Raw genomic sequence first — 26350 nt, forward strand, 5'->3', positions numbered from 1 at the left:
TAATAAGTTAGTGTTTCCATTTGCATTTAGTTCAAAGTGTTTAAAATTTCCTTTGAGATCTCTTCTTTGATCCATGTCTTACTCACAAGCATGTTGTTTAATTGCAAATATTTAGGGATTTCCCAGTCATCTTGCTATTTATTTCTATTCAACTCTATTATAGCTTGAGAGCTGACATTGTATGATTTATATTCTTTTTCCTCCCAATATTTTTGCCATTAAAAGTAGAATTGCAACAGAGATTCATGCATAAACATTTGCTGAATTTTAGATTATTTCTACAGGCAAGAAGACTGCATTGTAATTCATTCATGGATTCAAGTAATATTTATTGTGCATCTTCTGAGGGTCAGGAACATATGTAAGATTTCTTCCAGCATTAAAATTCTAAGACAAGAATTGCCAGATAAAATACAGGATGCCCAGATAAATTTGAATTTCACATAAACAGTGAATAATTTTTAGTATACGTATGCCCAAAACACTGCTGGGAATAAACTTAATCCCTTACAAAATATTCATACTGTACCTACAATTCAGATTTACATATGCATCCAATCTTTTCCTTTATTAAAAGTAGCAAACTAGAATAGGCATAATTCCTAGGAGTGAGTGAAAACTGAAGAGAATTTTCAAGGTTCGGGTGACGAAGGACAGAGTCTATTGGGTGAAGTGGGGCTAGTTTTCTTTCCTTATAGTGAATTAAAACTATGAATTTCCCAAAAAAAGTGGCAACTTTGAATTTTTTCTTTACTTTTTCTTACTTTTGAAAAGTAAGAAAACTTTACTTTCTGGATGATTGGGAAATGATCTCTGAGAAAACATCATCAATGAAGTCAACCCTTCTAAAGGTGAAGCTGAACTTTTCCAGATTGGTGTTTATGCCATCCCTAGCATTGGCTCATTTAGATTTTTTATTTCATTATCAAACCACATAACTCATTAAAAAGGATTAATCTAGCCATCTGCTAGTGGCTCATACTTGTAATCCTAGCTACTCAGGAGGCTGAGATCTGAGGATCACAGTTCAAAGCCAGCTCAGGCAGGAAAGTTCATGAGACAACTTTTTTTTTTTAATTGTAAAGGTGATATACAGAGGAGTTACAATTACATAAGTCAGGTCATGAGTACAACTCTTTTTGAACAGTGTCACCTTCTCCCTCATTTTCTCCCAGGTTTTTTTCCCTCCCAACTCCTCCCCTCCCCCAACTTGTACAGTTCATTTCCAACATAGTGTCTAGTGAATATCAGTGCTGAATTAGTTCACCCTTTGTCCCACTGTTTCTGTGCTTCCCCTTCCCCTCTGTTTGAGACTTTTATTTCCAATTAACCACTAGAAAACCGAAAGTGGTAGAGCACTAGCTCTACTCAGGTCCTGAGACCAAGCCCCACAACTGACCATATATACATGCACATATATGTATAATTGATGTGTGTGTTTCTCTCAGCTCTTTGTTTGGCTTTGAGTCTGCTGATGTTATGTCCCAAAGTAAAAGTACTTAAACATTTAAGTAGCCAAAAAAAAAAAAAAAAATAGGATTTTGCATTTCACCCAATGCCTTTTGTTTACAGAAGAAATAAATTAGAGATTAGGCATGTTTGTTCACCTATATTTTCTGCTAGAAAATCTGAATGGATCATTTTTACAGGCATCATTTTTTGTTTTATTTATTTACCTTTAACTCTTTAAGCCATCTAGAATTTCTTTGGTGATAGTTTACAATGAATTCCCAAATTAATTTTCCCTTAAAAGTGCCAATTTAGGGCTGAGAATATAGCCTAGTAGTAAAGTGCTTGCCTTTTGTACATGAAGCCCTGGGTTCGATTCCTCAGCACCACATATATAGAAAAAGCTGAAAGTGGAGCTGTGGCTCAAGTGGTAGAGTGCTAGCCTTGAGCAAAAAAGAAGCCAGGACAGTGCTCAGGCCTTGAGTTCAAGCCTCAGGACTGGCAAAAAAAAAAAAAAAAAGCAAACAAAAAAAGAGTGCCAATTTATCTAGCTCTATTTGCTGAATAAAATCATTCTCTTCTCAATGATTTGTAAACTCTCTTTAGTTTTAGACATAAAGAGAAAATCTATTTTTCTTAAAAGTGACTTTATTTGCATCATGTAATTTCGTTGGTCCTTGCTAAATTAACTATAAAATGATGGCTGTATTGGAATTAATTCACGAATTCAACAATTATTGACAATTTGTGGGGTGATCATGTATTTTTCCAGCCTTAAAATTCTAGCCTGTTGGTTTAAATTTATATATCTTGCATTTAATTTACCTACCTGACATTTAATTTTTCTTGCTGAAACTGAATTTTGTTCACATCTTTTCCTGGAGTTACATTCCTCATTGTTGTCTCATGTCTTATTGCACTGGAAAAGTTACAAATCATTCTAACCTGAACTCTGGTGGCTCATTCCTATAATACCAGTTATTCAGGAGGCTAAGATCTGAGGGTTGTGGTTCAAAGACCCCTGAGGTAGGAAAGTCTGTGAGACTCTTAGCTCCAATTAGCCATCAGAAAATCAAAAATGGAGTTGTAGGATACTTGGTAGAACATTAGCTTTGAGCAAAAAAGCTCAGGGATGGTGGCCAGGCCCTGAGTTCAAGCCCCAAGACCAGCTCAAAAACAAAAAAAGATTTTTATACAGTCAAAGTGATAATTAATGTCTTTGTTTTATCTCTACTTACAATGAAAATGTCACTAAAGTTGTACCAATAAGAATAACTTTGTCTTCTGATTTAAGAAAGAAAGAATATTCATGTTAAGAAAGTTATTATCTGGAGCAGGATGGGGTCAAGGGGAAAAGGGTGAATAAATGAAGAGGAGAATACAGTCAAGAATCCATATATCCTACAAAATTAAGAAGAGTAAGGAAGGAGTGGGTAGGGGAGAGATGGGTGAGAATGTGGAAAGGAGTGACATTGATCAAGATATATTGTATTCATAAATTGTTTTGTTAAATGGGAACTCCTTTGTACAACTACTTAATAAAATATAATGAAAATAAAAAATAAAGTTATTAGCAGACTAGAGATGTGTTCAATGCTATACCATTTAGCATTTGCTAGCGTCTGCAAGGCCTTAGACTGTATCCCCAATACAAGAAAGAAAGAGAGATAGAGAGGGAGGGAGGGAAGGAGGGAAGGAGGGAGGAAGGAAGGAAGGAAGGAAGGAAGGAAGGAAGGAAGGAAGGAAGGAAGGAAGGAAGGAAGGAAGGAAGGAAGGAAGGAAAGAGGGAGCAAGTGAAGGAGGGAAGGTGAAAGGGAGAGAAGAGGAAGAAAGGGAAAGAGGGAAGGAAGGGAGAGAGAAAGAAAGAAGGAAGGAAAAGGAGGAGAGAGGAGGGGACAGAGGGGGAAAGGAAGAAGTGTGGAGAGAGAGAAGGAGGAGAAGGAGGAAGAAGAAAATAAAGGAAATAAAAGAAAGGTAAGGGAAGGAAGGAAAGGGAGAGAAGAAAGGGACAGAAGGCAGGAGGGAGGAATAAATAAAGGAAGAAAAGAAGGAAGGAAGAGGAAAGAGAAGATAGTAATTGTCCTTCCTCAGTTTTCTAAGAGTCTTTTAAAAATAAGTAAAGAATGCTTAATTTTATATAATCTATTTTAGAGCCTATTAAAGCTATTATAATATTTTATATTAATAAAGTAAAAGCACATTTGATATAAAGCACAGCAAATTTAAATTTGTTTTACTATTTTGTTATAGTACAATATGTCATATTTGTGGTTTCACTGCACTGGGACATCTCTGCACCCTCATTCCTGTTTTGTTTTGCTTTGTTTAATTTTGCCTTGTTTTATTTTTTGTTGCCCAGGCTTCCCCCAATTACTCCTGGGCTCCAGCAATCATCCTGCCTCCACTTCCTTTTTCACACTCATACCTATCAGCCATAAAGAATCAGAAATACTGTGTTTGAATTTGAACATATATATAATATGAAATATCCTCTAGAGCTGGAAGAGGAATTGAAAGGCTAGTGGGGTAAAATTCAGTCATGGCAAAAGCACACACACACACACACACACACACACACACACACACACACACACACCCCACAGACAAACAAGTTATTCAGCTTCACCTGACCTTGAGTGAGTTATGTACCCTCTTTGGGACTCAGTTTCCTCATTACTAACATGACTGGGTTTGGCTAGCTCATCACCTAGCCCCTTCCTGCATGACATTTAGTGACAGTGACGACCCTGCAGGGAGTATCGGGTTTCGGGAGAAGCAGATCTGTGTGTCAGTCATCAGGCAGCTCTGTCATTAGAAAACTAAGCAGAGTGTGGGCCTGAGATTGATGGCCAGGAGACAGCATGCTCTAAAATCAATCCTGGCCGTCTCCAGGGGCAAGCTTGGCACTAGTTGGAGCAAAGGAACACGAAGGCTTTGGAGATCTTTAGGAGGGGATCATAGAAAGACAACATAAGGATTAAAGACTTGGAAAATGGGTCCTCTGAGGAAAAGTTAAAGAAACAGACATTCCTTAGGCTAGAGGGCACATTAAGATGGATCTAGCTTTGAGTTCCTAGTGTTTGAGCAAATGTTTTCAAGGGAACATGGCAGTCTTAAGCAAAGCTCTTCATGTTGCAAGACCTACTCAAGCCAGCTTTTAGGAATTTCCAGCTAGGAACACAACTGTTAAGTGGAATTTGCAGGAACTGACAAGCTGTGTGGAATCCAGATCTCTCTCTCTCTCTCTCTCTCTCTCTCTCTCTCTCTCTCTCTCTCTCTCTCTCTCTCTCCCCCCCACCTCCCCCCCACTAATGGTATGTGTCTGTGTGTGTCTCTCTGTCTCTTTCTTTCTCTTCTCCCCCTTCCTTTCGCTGTCTCTCTATTGGCGCTTTATCAAACCTCTACTCTGTGCTCTGCTTGGCATACCATACTCCCAGTTGCCACTCCACAGTAGGATCAGCCTCTGAGACACCTTGGCCCTCTCTCTGTACCCTACACGACTTTTGTCCTCTGTTCCTTACAGCCACTTTGTCCATGGCCCACTGTTCCAGCCCTTCCATTTTTAGTTCTACATTCCCCTATTAGGATTCATTCACCCTAGCAGGCCTTTTGATGCCAAATCAACTGAATCACTGGTCATAATTGGCCAGCCAATAAATGGGTCACCTTGGAGTGTCTTGTCCAATCACACTTGAAGAGGGAGGGGAGTGGGGCATGCACTGCAGAGCATAGTTGCGTGAGAACTGAGACCTCTTTCCATGTCATCTGTGGCCCTCCTCAGCATCATGGCCCCAAATCCCATCACCTTCCAGAAAAAGAAAAGAAACTGAGACATTAGTAGACAAGTGGGAAGGTTAATTGTTCATTGCTTTTGTATTTTTCTTGAACTAGGTTTAATTACACGAGCAGCCTCAAATATAAACAGGCAAAACCTCAACACCTCCCGCCCCCCAGCCCCCATACAAGGGCCTTGAGAACACAGACTTCAAAATAGAGTAAGGCTTCCTCTGCCTAAAACACAGTATCCCGGACATCTCACTATCTTAAGTTAGACCAGAACCTGGGAACGAGCCAAAGATGTCTAAACAGCCAAAAGGATCCACATGAGCCCAGATTGGAGTATTTAAAGTAGCATATAATTCAAAGCAACTGTGCTCCCGAGGGCGGGATGACATGCAGGTCTGTAAGAAATACTGGGTGAATTCTATAGGAATGGGAAGGCCAAGTTCCTTGCTCATAAGCACTTCCTTCTTTGTTTATGCAGAATCTGAACAAGTTGGCATATCTGCTTACTCAACCCAGAAGACACTAAAAGAAACAAATGAGACTCAATGAAGATGGGCTGTGAGGTTGTATAGCTGAAACAGCATTCTCCCTGACAACAGAACAAATTGAACTGCTGAGCCACAAGACAAGAGATAGGAAAACTATCAAGAGAAACCCATGAATCCCCAAACTATGGCGATACACTTATCTCAAAGGTTTTTGGAATGATAACTGAAGTTCATAAAAATGACTATAAACAGAACAAAAAGTGTTAAGATCAGTGCAGTCTAGCTGGGCATGGTGGTTCGTGCGTGTACAACTTGTTAGGAAGCTGAGGCAGAAAGATTCTGGAGTTCAGGAATTTGAGGCCCATCTGGGTAACACAGTAAAATGCTATCTCTTTAAGTAAGATGCTATCTCTTTAAATATATATAGAGAGAGAGCCAGGCTCCAGTGGCCTACACATATAATCCTTGCTTCTCAGGAGGCTCAGACCCGAGCAGTGAGAATTTTATCTCCAATGAACCACCAAAAACCTGGAAATGGAGCTGTGGTTCAAGTGGTAGAAGTGCCATCCTTGACCAAAAAAGCTCAGTGACAGTGCCAAGACCCTGAGTTCAAGCCCCAGGAATAGCACAATAAAATAAAACAAAAGGAGATGAGTATAATCTATTTTAAAACCAAGTATGTGAGTGTGTGTGTGTGTGTGTGTGTGTGTGTGTGTGTGTGTGTGTGTGTACTGGGGCTTGAACACAGGGACTGAGCACTGTCCTTTAGCTTTTTCCACTCAAAGCTGGTGGTCTACCACTTGAGCCATAGCTCCACTTCTGCTTTTTGGTGACTACTGGAGATAAGCATCTCATGGAATTCTCTACCCCAGGCTGGCCTTGAACCACATCACAATACTCAGATCTCAGCCTCCTGAGTATTGAGGATTACAGGCATGAGTCATCAGTAGCCAGCAAACTTTCTTTAAGTGATCTCAGAGCTTCACATATACTACGCTGGTCTGATACCACTGAGCCATGCCTACAACCCTAGTGACTTTTTCAAATAGACTTCCATCTAAAATGATCACTTAAAAAAATTTTTTTTATTTAGAAAGACAAATTTTAAGCTAGCTAGCAACCACTGTCCAAAGCGATGTATACAATCTTGGATAACTGAGGGTTCTCCATAGCTCAATTCAGACCCTCGAGACTATGTCCTAAGGGACAAGTGGGCACCTGGTCAGCTGACTGAAGGGTTCACTCTTGCTATGGCATTGATTTATATATTATTTGGAATTAACCAAGAGGGGTTCAAGGAGGTTTTACTGTATTTGGTTGTCAGGCTCCACTTGGCACCATCTCTTTAAAAGGCTGCCTGCCTTTGAACTAATCCTCTGTTTGGAATCCAGCTGGAGAAAGGCCTCAGCAATGTATACACATGCCTGGGATTGACAGAGTGCTGCTCATGTGAGCCTGAGCCCTCACCCACCGCCCTGCCTGGCCCTCGCTTCCCCAGAGAGCATCCTGCGCCCTGCCGGAAGTGCCTGGGTGCTGAGGGAGACAGGCTGCTTAGTGTGCCCAGGAATGTATCCCACATTCTTGGTGAGGCACACGGGGCCCAAATGGGGCTGGGGCATGAGCTAGATTAGACTGAATTAGCACCATCATCCCTCACTCCTAATGGCTCTCCCAGCCGCCAGAGGCTGAGGCCTAATACACAGCTCTGCCCTATCAAGCCGTTCCTTTCTCATAACTCATTCCCTCCCCCAAATGTTGCCAACTTCACATTTTCCCTCCCTTCCCCCCCCCCTACCAAATTATTGCAAGTCATGGCAGTCTAAATATAGCCTCCAGTCTGTTTTCCAGATGCCGGCTTCACTAGCTGGCCCCCGACATTTTCCTGATGTCCTTCCAGCTCCCTCTTTGCTCTGGCTTTCCCTTCTCCTCTGTCTCACCTTTTTTTTCTTTCTTTCTTTTCTTTTTTTTTTCCTCCCTGATACTCCTGCCCTCTGTCTCCCAGGCTCCTCAGTCTGTGTGTCTTGCTTTTCCAAGTCAGAAGAATGTTCCAGAGGCAAGGCCTGAAGCCTGACAGCCTAGACCTCAGACCTTCAAGCGTGTCAACTGCTAGCAATTGGCTAGGGATATCATCTAGAAAAGAAGTTCAAGGTTCAAGGTCTACTAAGACCCTCAGCAATGACCCTCCACAGTTTGGGCCCAACCCCTATGCTTACCTGCTTTGTTCAGAAATCATTGAGATCCATCTTCCTTATCTGTTTCTTCCTCCTGAGACAAAACCTGATGCCAAGAGAGACCAGCACTCCTCCATCTGACAGCCTCGTGTTTCAAACCCTCTCATCTTTCTTCTTTCCTTTTTCCTTCTTTCCTTCCTTCTTCCTTATTTTTGCTAGTATTAGGATTTGAACTTAGGGACAAGCAGGCTATTCTACCACTTGAGACAGTCTCTTAACCCCTTTTGGTTTTAGATAGGATGTGTCCTCCTCCTCCTCCTCCTCCTCCTCCTCCTCCTCCTCCTCCTCCTCCTCCTCCTCCTCCTCCTCCTCCCTCCTCCTCCTTCTTCTTTGCTCAGGGTCAGCCTCAGACCCCGATCCTCCTACCTACAGCCTCCTACATAGCCAAGAAGACAAGCATATATATCTCAGCAAGCCCTCACTTTCTTGAGAGCCCATGATATCAATTCTTTTTGCCTCTCCTCATGGGCCTTGGTGTCCAGAGCATAATTACTTCTTGAGGTTGGCCAGATCCCACATGCAATGACACTGTGTGTTCCTGCCCAATTTGAGGTCTCCTCTTATGCCATACAGGTCCTGTTCTGCACTGAAAGCTCATGCACATTTCCATGCCATCCTCTTCAAGGTGTTTGCTCACCCACCAGTAGTCACCTTATTACCCAAGGGCTAATTTGGCAGCTTTGGTATGAACCAAGGTACAGAATATGTAACTGTTCAGTAAGTGTGGTCATACATAGTTCAAAAAAGAGAGTTTTTGAACACTTCTTTAGGGCAAGCATTGCAGACACAGAGGTACGAATGAGAATTGCCCTGAAGAGACACCCAGACTAGAGCCAGGCTCCAGTGGCTCATGCTTTATAATCTTAACTACTCAGGAGGCTGAGGTCTAAGGATCACTGTTCAAAACCAGCCCTGGCAGGAAAATCCGTGAGATTCTTATTTCCAATTAACTACCAAAAAAAAAAAAAAAAAAGCCTGAAGTGTAGCTCAAGTGGTATTGCACTAGCCTTGAGCAAAAATGCTCAGGGACAGTGCTCAAGTCCTGAGATCAAACCTCAGGATGAGGGAGAGGGGGGAGGGGAGGGAGAGAGAGAGAGAGAGAGAGAGAGAGAGAGAGAATGACAGCCCAGAGATTCTTCACCTTAACAAGACTAACATTTACAACATATAATTATTGAGAGAAACTGTCCTATACATTCCAGATGTTTAACAACATCCATGGCTTCTACTTACTAGAATTTACTTACTAGACTCCACACACACACACACACACACACACACACACACACACACACACACACGTTGTAACAACCAAGAGTATCGCCAGACATGGCCAAATGTCCCCTGAAGACACAACCACCCTAGACTGAGAACCACCAGCTGAGCTGGCTACACAGATAAGCCAAAGATGGTTACCATTCATAGAAGCCTTAACAGAGGCATGAATGCAAAGCCATGCCTGGACTCAGAGGGCATTTGAGTTATGTCCTCAAGGACAAGATGCAATAGCAGTGTTAGAGGGAGCAGCATGTGCAAAGGAACTGGAGTTTCACTACCTATCATGGTGAATGCCCAGGTAGCAACAGTAAGAGAGGAGGATGGATTGGGACTGGTCTTAGTTTATTTTTTAAAGAAAAAGCCTATATGACCAGGATGCCTGTGTTTGATCGTGAGGGCAAGGGGAACAGGGAGGTTTGTTTTTTTTCAGCTGGAGTGTGTGGTGAACGTTTTTTGGTCTGCAGGCATGGTCTAGGGCAGGAAGCATGGCAGTACAGGATTGGGGGGTAATTCAGGAAGCGGAGATGCACACTTGAGTTAAAGCAATGGTGCTTGGAACAAGGACAAAGGATTTAAGAGCTCTTTCTGGGACAGAAAGCTCAGGATGCACAGAGGTGGTGGAGGAGACAGAATGGAGTTGCAGGTGACTCCAGGGCCTCCACGTTGGTGGAGTCCCACTGGGTTGGTCTGAGCACCAAGGTCTTTGTCCTCGCAATGCTCTGGAGTTTGGGCTGTGTCTGGTGAGATGGGGCTCTGGGATGTTTACATTGGGAAGTGTTTCTGCTCATCTTTCCTCCTTGCTTGCTTTTCTACCAGCCTCTGCGGAGGCACCTGGTAGGTAGAACCCCAGCATTAAGAACTAGGTAAAAGAGCTAAGTTTCTTCTAATCTTGTCATTGCCAATCCCTGGCTAGTCCCATGGGAGCCAGAATCATAACAGGGAGGCTGGTGTGCCACAGGGGGCTCTGAGCCTCAGTTTATCTATTTGTGAATAAGAAGAACTTCCCCCTAATCTCCCAGGGCATGGTGGGTATCAATAGGGGCATTTCAGTGGGCAGCTTAGACCCCCATAGTACTTGGCATAAAATACCTAGCTAGTTGGCAGGAATCGCCAGTGGCTGTAATGGGGCCTGATGGGAAGGCCCCTGACTCCACCACAACCTTGAGCGGCTGCCAACTCCACCAGGCCTGCTTCAAAACTTGCCTGCAAGATATTTTTTTGCCTTTCCTTCCAAGGTGTCTGGTTCCTATAAGCAGGCTTTCCAAACTCTTCCCAGGCTCCAGGAAGCCCTTTTGGCTGTGCATCCGCTGTCCTTCCCGGGTCCCCCAGCACAATGGGAAACCTTGAGACAATTCCTTTCCATTTGTCTTTGCAAAAGCTTTCTGCTTTCCTGATCAGCTCCTTCCCAGCGGAGTCAGAGTGAATGGACAGGATAGGTGGCTATGATGGAGGTGTAGAGAGAGGGGCTGGCTCTCTTGGCCTGTCAGGAGGGCTTTAGGTCTGGGTAGCATTCTGCCCCAGTAGTTACCCTGAGTGGGCAAGGTAGGTGGGTGGCATCAGGAGAAAAATGGTGGGGGAGAGACAAACACAGACAGAGACACAGAGACTGTGTGCATGTGTGAGTTTATGTGTATATGCATGTGTGTGTGTACATTGTATACATGTGCAAGCTCACTCACTATACCCCATTCCCAGGAGCCTGATGCTGATGGTAACAGAAAGGAACAGACAGGCAGACACAGAGACTGTGTATATGTGTGTGTCTATGTGTGCATGTATGTGTGTATGTGCGCATGCTCCCTCACTGTACCCCACCCCCAGGAGCCCAATGCTGATGGTAATCGCATGCTCGCTCGCTCTCGCTCTCTCTCCCCATGCAGAAACAAGGAGCTGCATTGTTAGCCAGCCTATCTCTTGGTTTCTGATTCACTCTGGGCCACGGCAGCCTGAGCAGGTTCACAGCTGCTCAGGGATAGCCTTTCCCGCACATTTAGGACTTGGACCGGCCCCAGGTTTCAGGAACACATGGTGATGGGGGAGGGAGGGGGCTCAAATAGACTAGGAAAAGAGAAGTGACCTCCTGCTTTCTTTCTTCAAGACGAATCTCTATTTTCACCATCTGATAGCAGGAACAGCATGCGAGGACGGTGGATGAATTGCAAACCTACCAGGCAGGGGGGGTGGGGGGAGAGGGCAGGTGAGTGGAGGAAGATGGGCAGATCGGGTTCATTCTGGCTGTGGGCTTCCTGTGCAGCCCGGTCCCCTTGCTCCAGTGACCTTCTCTGCCCAGCCCCAGCCCACCAGGGAGGCACACAGGGCAGTCAGCCCCCCTGCTGGGGGCCCCCAAAAGCTAGGGCCAGGGGCAAGGGAGAAAATGCAGCCATCCCAAAGATCTAGGGAGCCGCCAGGACCCATCTTACAAATCAGGGGTGTCTTTCCTCTCCATTCCTGTTGGCTTGCTAAGCAGACTAGTTGTGTACACTCTAGGAGGGAGGTGACACCGCGATGTCTGCTTGTGGCATTCTGTCCATGTTCACCCACAGCTGTTTAGCTATCCTTTCAATGTCTACTGAAGGCCTTCTAAAAGCCAGTCGTGTCCAAGTGCTGGCTGTTAGCAAAGGACAGAATACTAGCCTTCCAAGAGCCCTTCGTTTGGTAGAGAATCCAAAGGAAAAGGCAGGCATTTCCAGCCCCTAGTGAAGGGGACTCAGCAGAACAAAGCTGATCTGAGCACCCTCCATACCTGCGGTCAGCTCCCCTGGCTGTAGACAGCCTCCTCCACGGCCCCTGTCCAGCTGGATGACCTGGAGCAGCTTTCTTTGTGTGTCCTGGTCATCTTGGCTAGACAATGGGGATGAAGGAAGGGTGGGGGGCGGCCCCTCCTACCTGCTGGTCTGTGTCTGATTCTCAGGTTCCTCTCTGCTCTACCGGTGACCAAGGCTCAAGGCCCATCCCATGGGAGCCAGAATCAGAACAGGGAGGCTGATGTGCAGCAGGAACAGGGGGCAAGGGGGGAGGGCTGGGCAGTGCTGCACAGAGCTGGCCTCTGTACAGAGTGGCAGGCAGCTCCCAGTGCTCACACAGAGCCCCTTTCTCCTACACTCTTTGCACAGAGCTCACTCACAGTCTCCCATTCAGAGAGTTGGGGCATTGAAAAGGTGGCTGCAGGCCGGCGGGGTGACCTTTGGGGCTTCTTCCTCGGGTGAGGGAGTTAGGCTCTGAGGCTCTCCCAGGCCTGAGGGAAGCGGCAGGGCCCTGGTGCTGCACAGACAGCTAGAAAAGCACCATGAAACTGAGAAACAGCTGAGGTCCTGACTGCCAGCCTTCGCCGATAAACCACCCTGCTCCCATTCACAAAGTGGGGTGAATAATCACACCCCTCTCTTTGGATGGACAGGGAGGGGGAAGCTGTTTGGCAACTGAATCATCTTACCAAAAACAGTCTGGTCTCCCCACTCATGGTGCTGTCTGCAAAGATGGAATATTCCAGGCCTGTACTGCCCACTGGGACAGTTGCTACCCGCAGGCGGCCTCAGAGTGCTGACATGTAGCCAGTGTGACTGAAGAACTGAACTTTTTTCATTTCATTTAATTAATTAGGTTTAAATAGCCACATATGGCTACTGACATCTTAGTGGGCAGTGTTAGGACTAATGGAGAAGAAATGCTGTGGCTTTTGAGACCACAGCTGACCCAGATTCAAATCCTGATTCTACAACACTGACTAATCCCTGACGTGACTGGAGCCTGCTGCTTAACCCTTAGAAACTCAGGTTTCCTGTTATTCAATGTACAATTGAATAATAATTCTCAATGAGCCTGGGAGGGGACCAGAAGCCTAGGTGTCCAGTTCACAGGTTCTGAGCTCACCTGCCATCAAATCCCTAGCCACACACGTCCCCTGCAAAGGTTAGTTTGTGGGCTCAGGGTGTTGTGTTGAATTTTTCCAGTCTATGGAAGATTCCACAGAGCAGGTTCAGAAGCCTCCAGACAGGCCATCAGGCTTGGGCCTTCTGCTCTGCCCTCTACCCCCACCCCCATCCCCTGGCGCCTGATTGACCCAGCCTACACTATGATGAGGCTGGAAGGATGTCCCTGTCCTGGTCCTGAACTGACATCCTAAGATCTGGCCCTGGCCTGGGGGGGTGGGGGGGTGGGAGGAGCCACTTTGTGTGAGGGCAGCTGCCTCCCCTACCTGGCTCTGTAGGAGCCTCTGAGCCACTGACCTGCCAGGTGAGTGGGAGTCCCAGACTCAGCCCTAGCCAGCACATCCAGGCCTGTCTTCATGGCATATGGAGCAAAGGTTCGCCTGGATGATGGCCACTGGCTTCCCTTCCTCAGTGACAGTGACCACACAGGAGAGTTGAAAATCCCAGGGGAGCTCACAGGCACAGAGCAAACCAGCCCCCTCAGGGCAAATCATGGCCAAGCTTAGTTTCCCATTGGTCCTTCATCTCTGTGTCCATGTACCCCATTCAGTACAATGTCATGATCCCTCTACAACAGAGAGGGAAGGTAGCCAGCCCTGTATACAGAGGGGAAGATCAAGGTTTAGAAAGCTACGGAGAGCCTCTGCGAGCTTCTCCTCCCCCATCATCATCACCACCAGCCACCATCCTCACGGCTCATCCAAGTGACAAGGTTTGTGTGATACTGGCCTTGTGACGTAGCTTTCCTTCCTACTGCAGTCCTAGGAAGTGGTTCTCATTACTCCCACTTTACAGATGAAGAAACTGAAAACCAGACAAATCAGAAGAACACACAGCTCTTCTGAGGTGAGAGACGATGTGAACCCAGGCTGTGCAGCTCTACAGATGGAGGGAAAGAAACAAGAGGAAAGCCTCTTCTCCACAACAGACCACCAAGCCCAGGACTCAGAGCCTGCTGCCTGCAAGCTGTCTGGAGCCAGGGTAGCAGGCGGAGAATGGAGGGAGACAGAACTTACAGACAGGCCAGCGAACCCTGCAGAACTAGCTGCAGACACACACGGATCTTCTTTCGCTCCCCTCCTCCCTTGTGGAGCCTTTTCCCTCCAGGCCAGCCTGTTCCACTGGAAAAACAATCTCCCCTGCCTGCAGACCTAGGGTTGATGGGCCACCTTCTGGTCTGTCTTTATTCAGATCCCTTTCTGTCCTCTCTAGCTGGGGAGGGAGTCCTGCTGGGGAGGGCACGGGTGAGGCTGAAGTCTTCATCTGGCCCTTTTGAAACCAAGCAAAGAAAAATAGCTCTTTGCAAAGATCTTTCATCTCAGTCATTTACTCTCACAGATGTTTTCTGCAATATAAACACGAAGCAAGGAATGTCGGGGAGGAGAAGAGGGCGGGTGGGGGCTGGAGGAGTGAATGGACAGCTTTGAAATCTGGGCCTGCTGAGGGCAGGAAGCAGGACCTCAGCAGGGTCCCACCCGCTCTGACAGCGTGGGCAACCTCAGGTCACTGTACTAGGCCAAGCAGAAGGTCACTGCCCAGGGTGTCTTTGAAAGAAAGTTCTAGAAAAAGGGGTCAGCCTTTGACTAAACAGCCATCCCAAACAGTCTTCCCTTATCTGAAGAGTTGCTGCTGGGACCTCTGAGTTAGCCTGGAGCAGGGTTCTGCAAAGGCCCACCCCTGCCCACCTCAGCAAGGCTGGATGGTGTTCTGGGGGCGGGGGGGGGCGGGGGAGGGGGACCCTGAGCCTGTTGCCAGCAGAGGTGTCAGGCAGATCAGTAGAAGGTGGGGATCAGATCTTGGTTGCACCAGAGAAGAAAGACGTGGGCTGTTAGGGTTAGAGGAACACATCCTGCAACCCAGGAAGTTAGAAGTCTCCAAGCTCAGGGTTTTATGAGATTCCTATCAATGTCAGTTGCCTTGAACCGAATAAGCATTGAGTTGCAAACCCAAAAGCCTATGGGGAAGCTGGGTGCCTGGGGCTTATGCCTGTAATCCTAGCTATTCAGGAGACTGAAGGTCACCAGTTCAAAGCCAGGCAGGTCAGGAAAGACTGTTAAGAGTCTTATCTTCAGGGCTGGGAATCTGGCCTAGTGGCAAGAATGCTTGCCTCGTATACATGAAGCCCAGGGTTCGATTCCTTAGCACCACATATATAGAAAACGGCCAGAAGTGGCGCTGTGGCTCAAGTGGCAGAGTGCTAGCCTTGAGCAAAAAGAAGCCAGGGACAGTGCTCAGGCCCTGAGTTCAAGGCCCAGGACTGGCAAAAAAAAAAAAAGAGTCTTATCTTCAATTAACTAAAAACAACAACAACAAAACAACAACAAAGAAAACCACAAAAAAAAAAAAAACAACCTGAAATGGAGCTGTGGATCAAGTTAGCTCCAGCCTTGAGCAAAAAAGCTAAAAAAGCGTTGAGTTCAAGCCCCAAGACTGGTACAAAAAGAAAAAAAAAGCCACAAAGGGGCTGGCAGGAGCCCAAGGCAATAAGCCAATGGAGCCTGGGTGTCCTGAGGCAGGCGATCCGAAGGGTAGCCTAAATCTAGTCTCAATTGGATATGCAAGACAGCCTTGAAATCCAGTTTTGTATAAAATCTCCCGTGTCTAACAAAAATTGTAATCATTAAGGCCAGAATAAAAACAAGCTATGTTGTCTACATGAGACAAGCCTGCGGGCAGGTTTTAGTTTGTGAGTCACAAACATTTGCAAAACGTTGGTTGAATGAATAAAGGCTAACTTGGTGTTTACGTTTCCTGCTCTCAACTTGAAAGGGGTTTGTGAGAAGGTTGGGAAAGAATGCAACAGCAAGCTTTTTATTGGGTACCAAGCATCTCCCCCAAAATGGACCTAAACATTGGGATGAATCCAAAGATCAGGACCTGGTTCCAGCCCTGGAGGATATACAATGTAGGTGGGAGACAGGAAGACCCAGAGACTGAGGCCCACCCTTGACAGAGGTTGGTTGTCTGGTACAGAACTTCCTGGAGAAGGGGACTTTAGGCCTTGCTTCCCAGAGGAGTCAGTGTGAGGGCTGAGCCTTGGAAAATGTGTTAACAGTGAATCATGACACTGGAAAGCATCTCATCCAGGACAGAGAGAATCCCCAAAAATCTGAACTCAAAGCCTCAAAACTAGGGGGGAGGTGAATCCTTTCCTGCTAAGAAAGAATGGAAATCCTACTCCCACCACTAGCCTTCCCAGACTCACCCAGGCCCCTGCCACCAAATTGTGGGGAAGGTCTCCAAGGGACAGACAGTCCTTTAGAGTCTCCCAGGAGAAGTTAGGGAATGGGTGTTGCTGGCAGAATAAGGAGCCACAGAGGCAAGACAAATGGGTCTGATATTCAGCAGGCATTTGAGAGGGAAGTGAGACACATATTTCACATAAAGGCCAGCGAAGGTCTCTAGTGCCCAAGATTTCCTAGAAATGATCACAATACCAAGCTCCATGCAAATGGAAAGAAAATCCGCTCTGGGCTAGCCCCAGGCTTCCTTCCAGCAGTCCCACACACTTCTTACAACATACTGTAGGCAGTAGGGACTCCTCCCACCATACAGAAAGCAGGGCCATGCATTCTTAGGGGATGGGAATCTTCTGTTCCTGTAGGATCTGCCTGTAGGATCTGATGATGTCCAAAGCGCGTGGAAGCCAATAAGAGAAATTTCAACTCCAGATCTGCCTGAGTCTAGAACCCAGGCTTTTCTGTGTCACCAGGAAACTTGGAATTTCCACAGATTTCCCAAAGGTCACTTGAAGGGGAATGCCCTTCCCTGACCTAACTATGGAAGACTAGTTGTGCTCTGTCACCCCTTGCCAGGGCTGAAAAATTATTACTATGAAGGAGGTATGTGTGCAGACATTACTCATGTGACCAGGCATTTGGATTCCACAAAGATCCTCTGTGACACATGGCCTTCTGTTCATTTAATAGTGCAGCAGCCCTCAGCTCTCACACCTCTCGTAACTCGTGCCACTCACTCTGCTCACAGGATGCGCCCCAGTCAGCCTCTGTTTAGCAGACACCCACTGATCTTTGTGCATTTCTCTCTACGCTACCCACGGCGCTTCTAATATACCACTTGTCAGATACGCAGACTTCTCTCTTATACCCTCCCTCTTGTCTCTTCTGCTTTGCCTTTATACATGATAGATTCTCAGGTCCCCATCCCTGTCCCCTTACCTCATCCAAGTGTAGTTTAATTTTTTGTGTGCTTTCCCTTTAAAAATAATGTGGTGACATTCCAGGTAGTAAGACCAGTAAAGAGTCCAGCAACACATTTCCTTCATCTGCAAGACTCAGTTAATGTCATCTAAGATTATTTTTCAATGAATGTCACCTAAAATTACACTAATTTGCTTGGTAATGACACGTGTTGACTTTCACCCAATTTTCTGTCAATTTGCAACTTTTCATGCCCACCCAATCCTGGAAGGTTCCATTTGTTTTACCACCCAGGTCTTCAAATGTGCATTTAATCCCATTACATTTAATCATGTTACATTAAGACACATTGTTGATGTCTTTTGGGACTCTTATTTCTATTATCTAAGATGTGAACTATTCCTGCCAGCAGCAAGTGGGTAAGTCTGGCCAGTTTCTGGAAGGAATACTGTAAGAAAAGGGCCAAAGGAAAGCTCTGAGACACAGATGGGACCCTCTGTCCAGGCTTTCGCTAATCTGCTTAGCAATAGTCTTAGGGCCCAACACCTACCACATATATAGCCAATCCATTGGCACTATCTTCTATCCCTCACCAACCTCCAGTGTCATGAGCAACCTGGTCTGCTGCTTACTGTGATACTATAGGCCCCCCAGCCTAGAAGTCCCTCTAAAAAAGTACAATTAATAGGGCATTTCTCTCTCTTCTTGGTGAGTCCATGCTGATTCCTAACATGTGCATTTTCTCCCCTTAGTCTTCCAAAGCCATCTCCTTTGTCTGTAGACAAAAGGAATGATTCCTAAACTCCCAAAGCACAACCCACATACAGATGAACTTATTCTTTCACTATTCTATTTGCCTCACAAGTCCCCTCACCATGCTTCTCCACATTGCTCTGCACCCCAAGAAGCTAACCATGTAAACTGCATTATAAGGCACTCTTTCCCTTTAGTTCCAGTTGGGATCAGTCAGTGGGAGGCACCACAAGAGACAGACAGGAAGTGGAACAAGGTCAAGATGTTCATTCCCTTCATTTCACTCTATTGGGCCAACTGGGGTTGGCTGTGTCTTTCAACTGCTATCCTTCTCCCACCCTACACACATTAATGTCATAGCCCCTGTGTGTTGGCTCTTTCCAATAGACACTTTCTCCAGTGCTTCTCTGCCCTTGTCCTCAGAGTCCTTGACTCTCCTAGCCCTTGAGGGCCTCACCATGCCTTGTTACCTTTACCTTGCTCATAACTTGTAAGTAGTTCCACGTCTAAGCTCTCCTCAGTCATCCCATATGAGAGGGCACTGACTGATGTAGTGATATGTTGAGTCACCCTTCGTAAAGACAAGCCCAACAATGCTCAGCTGGGGGGTAGAAAAGGTGTTGGTGACAACAGCATAGGATGTAAGTGTGCAGGATTTGTAGCCTCACTGAGCAGGGTTACATTCAGTTTCAGTAGCTAGCAGCTAGCCCACGTTCTTTTTTGTAACATGGAAGCAATAATCTCTCCTTATAAGTCCATCATCAGGACTTCATGAGATTATATTTGCACAATACTAACTAGCATCAGGTGCATTTTTGTTGTAAAATATTATTAACAAGAAACCTGGAGTTCAAGGGAAGGGAGGGCAGGTGAGTGGAGAGAGGAAGGATGGGCAAATACAATCATGATATTCAATGTACATATATGTGAAAATGGAACCAAGTAGCTTGAGAGGATAGGTGGAGTTGAGAGAGATGGGGAAATGATGAAAGTGGTGATATTGATGAAGATGCATTATACTCACAAACTGACCTGCCGAGTTGAAACTCCTTTGAACAACTACCTAAAATAATTTTTAAACATAAAAGGAAAGAATAAAAAGAAAATCTAACCACTGGTTAGTGTTGCTTTTCTATCAGAAAATGCTACCCATAAGCTATAAAGTTCAACAATCAGGGAATTTGAGCATTGAATAATCTTCCCATACATTATAGGAAAGAAATATAAATGTGATTATTACTGTTATTTTATTAGAGAAGCAGTCAGTTCTATTACTTTTTTAAATAGACATTTCTAGGGCTGGGAATATGGCCTAGTGGCAAGAGAGCTTGCTTTGTATACATGAAGCCCTGGGTTAATTTCCCCAGTACCACATATATGGAAAACGGCCAGAAGTGGCGCTGTGGCTCAAGTGGCAGAGTGCTAGCCTTGAACAAAAAGAAGCCAGGGACAGTGCTCAGGTCCTGAGTCCAAGGCCCAGGACTGGCAAAAAAAAAAAAAAAAAAAAAGAGAGAGAGAGAGAGAGAGAGAGACATTTCTAGCGCACACACACACACACACACACACACACACACACACACAACCTTAGCAAGGCTATTTTTAGTCTATCTGGCAATCTTTTCCAATTGCTTTTTCTAAAATCTTAAATCCCCTAATCTTTAAGCTTAGGAAATGTGGTGCCCTTTAGCCTGTTCCTACTGACCCTCTTCCACCCCCGTTTTGTTTCCCCTTTCTCCAATGATGTTCTTACCAAAATTAGGCTCAGAAGAGTCTCTTAACTTGGTCCAAAAACTAAATCTGAAAGAGGTCAAAGATTCTCTGGTCAGTCACATTTCACTCAACTATTTTTAACTGGTATAGGGCAAAACAAGGTTCCCCAAAGAGCTGGGCCCTGTGAAAGCTGGAAATTCTGCCAAAACGGAGGAATACACTCATGCTTGCTGGAAAGGAGAGAACAATTGCATCTTGATCACTGTTTGCTGCCATTTATCTTCCATCTGATCTCTTTTGCCTTTACTCTCCCTGGGTTGGTCTGCTCTTTTCTGTCCCAACCCTCACCTTTATCATTGAACTTGTGCTACTGAATCAACAATGTGTCAACTCATCCCCTGGGCTCTCCACCATACTGTCCTCTATCTCCTATGTTAAAAGCTTGGTGGGTTTCTGGATGTCTGTCCTAATGTAAACACTATGGCTAAGCATCCCAGGTTCTCACTGGACCAACTCCTTTTCCAGTCTCTTCTACCAATGCACCATTCCTGCTTCTCTCTGCTGAGAGCCCACGCTTTGCTCTGCTCCCTCTATCCTTCCTGCTCCTTTCTCTTCCTCTCCATATGGCTGTACCAAGGGTAAGCATCTTCTTGCCCTTCTACATACTCACACGTGACCCTCCACTCTCTAACCTCTGCTACCAGAATCCCTTGAGTTAGAAAATCAGAGTTGTTTCCATGACTTTTAAGGCTGTTTGGCAAAACGGCAAAGAGAAGAGGGTGAGGGGCCAAGCTCCAAGTTTCTGGTCCTGACCCCAGCTTGATGCGGAGGGTAATGCCATGGGAAGGTGACCTCCCGCAGGCCTGGGGGTGGTCCCAATGGAATGACCTACTTAAAGCCTGGAATCTTCAATGTCAGGCTTCTCTCCTGATAGGACACTGGGTGCGTAGAAACTAAGTTGTAAATTAAAAGACGTGACTAGAAGCTTCATTCTGTGATTTATGGCCTAGTCCAGGCTTTCCAAAACTGTACAAAGAGTTATTTCTGGCCAAGTTCCTTACTAGTCACATGTGTGAAATGGAAACATCAGCTGTGTCAGAAATATACTCCCTGCCCCCTATCCTACACTACTCTATGATCAGGGGTGGAAGATGCTGCTAACTGATATTGGGAAGATCCTGGAAACAGAACAAAAGGACAGAACACTTTACAACAAAACTACAGCATCGAGGCAGGGGAAATTACCAAACATAAATGGAGAGGGACTATGAGAAGTCAAAATAGGGTAGACCAACCTCACATTAACATGGCCCTCAGTGGTGTATGTCTTTTAATGAACAGATGATGAGTGTTTAGCTCTAGTCGGTCACCTTTAACTGGTTAGCACTCCTCCACTGTCTTCTAGTACCTGTATCCCAGTGTTTTCTCAGGGAGTCTCAAACTGCCCCCCCCCCCCAGCTCTCAGCTAAAGACAGTACAACAGATTCGTCCATAACTCAGGGTTACGCATATGACCTAGGCCTCAGCTAATCAGGGCTTCTCCTTCTCCTGGGCATAGTGATGGATTTAGCAAAAGATATGAGATTCCATCAGAGCCAATATGACACTTTGAGATTTTCCCTGCAATTTATGGAAAGGATACTGGCTCTTTCTCTCTAAACCTCAGATCTAAGAAGTTTACAGCCTGGAACTACTGTCCTTCTATCTTGTGAAATGTGAATCTGAAGCCAGCATAGACAGAAAGACAGAGAGATGGAGAATAAGCAAGAGTAAGATGGTACAACATATTATTGTATCTCTGAATACGAGCTCTATTTCTTCCATTTGCACAGGCTACTCAATTTCCCTTTGGCTAAAGAAGTATAAATTCCAATTCTTGGTGACCAAAGAGCCCTTGTTTACAGTTATTGTTTAAATGTATATGCATAGTTTAAATAAAGAGGGAAATAAAGAGTTTAAATAAGAGGGAAAAGACAGGCCAGCAGTAGGCCTGTGCTTTGCAAACTCAGCTGTACAGGCAGAGGCACAGCATAAACTTGAATGCTGGAGACCAGTGCCAGGAGGACCCCAAACAGGAAGAGGGAGAACTCTAGACAGGAAGTTCCACCAGCCAAAATCACCTTTCAAGAACAGAAACTGCTAAAAGATTGGGCCATTTCTATTAAGTTCAGTCTCTGCAACACCTACTTCATATATTTAATAGTAAGTAGCATTAGTAATCATGTTCATAAATATAGCTTAGTGAAATGTGTTTCCAGATAATTTACCCCCTTTCTCTAGAAATTAATAAACCTATTCATTATGAAATGTTATGCTAGGTCTAGGTTCTTCAGAGAAAGAAACCAGCTTGATCTCAATCATCTCCAGCTCTGGCTATAGGCCTAGCTCTGTCTCTACCCCTGGGGAAATATCGTCAGAGGCTTTCTCCTGGCATCATTATTCCCCAGGCCTTGAAACCTAAAGAACATCCTCCAAGAACACTCCTCTTTGCTGTGGGCAGAACAGTTCTGTGCGCCTCCCAGAGCTTGTGACCTGAGCTCATTGGGAAAGAAGGAAAGAAGATTTGGGGGCTGTGAACAGTGCTAGATCCCTTCTATTTTAGTTGAGATTGAAAAGAAGACGCCCTTGTTGGGGTCCAGAAACAGAATCTTATCTGCTGAGAAACAATGCAACTTAAGAATCTTCCATCCAGAAATCCCACTGGACCTGCCGCGTGCGTGACCCGTGACTGTGGGTGGGACGCCTTGGTATTTTCATACTGATAGAAACAGTGGCCTTGTTGATCCCAGACAGTCCCAGATCAAGCTGATCTCGCTATTTTTAATCTCTCCGGAAATAAGCAAAGAAGAGAAGTCTAATTGCAAACAGACAGAACTTTACATAGGAAATATGTAGGTCCCCTGAGGCACCTAGAAAGTGTCTGAAACCCAACTGCCCCTTGGTCCCCCAAACCCCCACCCCTCTGTGGAGCCACACCCAAGAGGCCTGAGGCTGCAGGAGGGTTTACAATCAGGAGTCCAGTCCAGCCTTGGACTGGCCAAACCAGCCCAGCTAGCCAGCCCACTTGGGCCTAGGGGCAGGGTCTCTGGATGAGAAACAGAAAGACATTTGCCCACAGCTTGCCCCATGGTTTTAGAGTGCTCCTTGCTCTCTCTTCCCCATTATTTTGGGTTTTCTGTTCTTTCTCTACTTTGTGCTTGTCAAATTCCAAACATGGAAGGATTTCAAACACTATCATCAAGCCCAACTCTCTCTCTCTCTCTCTCTCTCTCTCTCTCTCTCTCTCTCTCACACACACACAGTACACAGTACACACACAAACATATCCATACTTCCCACCCCACTGCATTCCCACCACAATCTCATTTGCCACACAGCCCATGGGATCTGTAGCCAAGTGAGATCCAGTGAAAGCTTTGAAACTGTTCCTATACTCCCACCCATGGCCTTCTGTAAGTGCTCCAGAGTTAAAGTTCCAGCCAGAACCCTGGGTCTTGCTGGCAGTTGTGCTTCTGGGTCACTGTGGGAGGCAGGACAAAGTCTTGTGGCCTGCTGTGCCTCAGTTTCCCTGCCTGTCAGTTTAGACAACCATGACCACAGCTAATTCTGAATTGTCTGCCTGCTGGTGGGATCAAACACTGGGGGGTAGAGAGGACAGTTGGGGGTGGGAGGTACATTTGGAGAAGGCAAAGAAGTCCCAGAATGAGTCAAAGAGGAGACCAAAATAGACCAAGAGCCCAGCGCCCAGAAAGGCAGCCAGCAAAGATTAGACACGCTGCCGAGAGTACCATCTCGATGACTTTATTGAGAGATTTTACTCATAAACAGCCACTGTGTTATTGTAACTTCTTGGACCAGACTGCCCCTTCCTTGTGGTGGTAAGTTTGGGGCTGGAACTGTCCATGGGCCCTGTGGTTGCCGAGGTCACCCTGGGAGCTGGGGCTCTTCCAAAGGAAATCAGCATGGGGGCTCCTGGGCTTGGCGGAATGGTTGGACAGATGGACAGTCTTTGAGTGAGAAAGTCATGGTTATAATGCAGGGAGGAGTGGCAAGCCCCCATCCCCAGCCCTGCTGCAGCTCTGTGGGTGGGAATCCGGCTTTCTTATGGGGGGCATTTCTCCTGTATTTGCTTCTTGTTCTCATGAATCCATATACAAGGAAGTAGAGCAGTAGCACAGACATGGAAAGGCCCATAGTTCCCATCACCCCCATCCCTAGAGGACCCCAGTCCCCAGCCAATTCTCAGCAATGGCTTTTCTTCTCCTATCTTCTATGTCATTGAAGGATCTGCTCTTCTGGCCATTTCCTCAGTTCTTCCTTTTCCAGAGAGACCAGATCTAGCAGATTCAGTACACCTTTATCTTTCATTACACTACCTCAGGCAGCAAGGACATTCGGTTCATGTGTATCAGAGACATGATCTAGGGGGCATTTGTAGAAAGGAGCTCAAAGACACCTCATTTTCATACCGAGACTCTTTCTTCCCTACCACTGCCAGCTCTCAACCACTCATCCATCTCTTGCTCATCCCTTCTGGAAACACTACCAGTCAAGCCAAGCCAAGCCAAACAGGTGTCTGTGGCTTCTCTAAGGATGAGAATATCTTCTATAGCTACCAGATTGCATCCTGATGTCAGCCAGCCCTGGCATCTGCTGCTGGCCCTCCCAAGATGAGAATCTGTGGGGACACAACCCAAACTCTTGATCCAGCCCTTCCTGGTCCTATTCTGTCAGCAAACGAAAGTCCTCACCAAGTGGGAGCCAGCCTAGATGGTCTGTGTGACATCCTTGATAACTGAGCAAACCTTAGTTGGTAGACTGGTGTGAAGAAGGAAACAAGAGGAAGATACCCAAGTCAAATGGCAGACTTTTGAACAAGCCATGGCTGGCTACATATCTTTAGTTAGAAAATAGCACACAAGAACTTCTAGTGAAAATGAAGCTCTTAAAACCCCTCTATAATGTAGCCCTGTCTTATCCATCTCCAATCTGTTTTACTATGCCTTTCTTTCTCAAGACTCTGTCTTGGCCAAACTTTCAAACCCATCCCATATTCTACTTTATCTTTGTTCTTTATCCTTGTTCACTCTATTCCCTTTGCTTGCTTATAGTATTTAACTATATTCTGCCCTTCTTCTGAGAGGTCCATCTACAAGTTCTATTCTTTCTGACACTCTATCTCACTCCCCAGCAAACTTCTGGGTAACTGGGAGCCTTTTTATTCCCCCATGCTCTACATTTTTTGTCTACTCTCTAAGTTCCTCCCTTATTGAAGGCCAATTACATGTTCTCTGTTGTAGATGTGCTGTCTTTTGTCTCTCTAATGAACTTACATAGGCCTGAGGATATTGCTCTTCTCTAATCTGTGGCTCTGGGTCTTTCGGCAATTCACAGGAATGTGATTGGTTATCTCTAAAGGAACCTAAGGGGCACAGATGTATAGCCAGTAGGAAGAATAGAAAATTTTAATAAAAATATGAGTCTGAGCCCAGATGATCCCTTTTTGGGAGCAGTGGTGTACTAGATTTTGCTTTCTAGGCAATCCCCTAATAGTCCTAGAATCCCACAGAGGCACAGAGAAGGTGTTGGTTAGGTGAACGGTGTTCTGGCATCAAGAAAGATCATAAATGTCAAGCCAGAGAAGCTAAACAATTTTAGCTTTACAACTCCAGGTGATGAGAATGGTATTTATAGTCTCAGTGACATGTTTGAAGCACCAAGTCCCAGAGGGTAATATTTTTAACTGGACATCCTGAGACTCTGTTGTTGTTTTTATTCTCCTCCCCATCCTTCCCTCCTGGAGCCCCTGAAACTTTCCATGCAATTTGGACAAGAGCATGAATCCTCTATTGTTTCTAAATCCTTACTCATGCGAGGAAAGGATTTAAAATTGCTTTGTGGAAGGATGATTGAAGATGAGTAGAAAACATTCTCATGCTTCAAAATGACATTTAACATTGCACCAAAAACTTCCAACAGAGAATTTCAAAATTCTAGGCAGACATAGAGGCCTTTCTGCTCTTAAACTACTCTTGAAGGCAATGAGGTTACAATAGGAATGGTAAGTCCTTGGTGACACATATAGACTATCCTGGCCCACAGGTCCATGTATTTAAAAACTTTCTCTTAAGATCTTTTTCATATTGGACAACAGGGCCTGAGGTAAATCTACCAACAGAGGGTGGGAACCTAAAATGTTGCTATTTATATGGCCCAGGAAAAATAAAAGCGGGGGAGGAATAGGTGGTTTCCTTCAGAGCAATCTAGAAAGTTCTAGCCAAAGGACAAATTGCAACTAGCTACCCAAGTGTCAAGGAAGACCCATAGATCAGAATGGGTGGAAAATAACCATGAGATCATCATCCTCATCTCTCCCAGGGCCTGGACAGCCAGGATGCAGCCGTACAACCCCCACCTGAGGGTGTCCATCTTTACCTCTCCTGCTTTGCACTGTGAACAGCACTCCTGAGTAATCTCTCATGCATCATCCCCCAAACAGGTAGTAGCCATGAAACATGTTCCTCATGTAAGGAAATTAAGTCCGGAACATTCCTCTCCTGGGTGGA

The 26350-nt window shown here is 45.6% G+C and overlaps 1 pseudogene; it reads left to right on the plus strand.

The window, feature by feature from the left end:
* The window catches only part of LOC125363019, a 101165-nt pseudogene that overhangs the window by 34494 nt on the left and 40321 nt on the right, over window positions 1–26350 (plus strand).

This window comes from Perognathus longimembris, chromosome 14 (assembly GCF_023159225.1).
Source record: "Perognathus longimembris pacificus isolate PPM17 chromosome 14, ASM2315922v1, whole genome shotgun sequence".
In the NCBI taxonomy this organism is placed as follows: domain Eukaryota; kingdom Metazoa; phylum Chordata; class Mammalia; order Rodentia; family Heteromyidae; genus Perognathus; species Perognathus longimembris.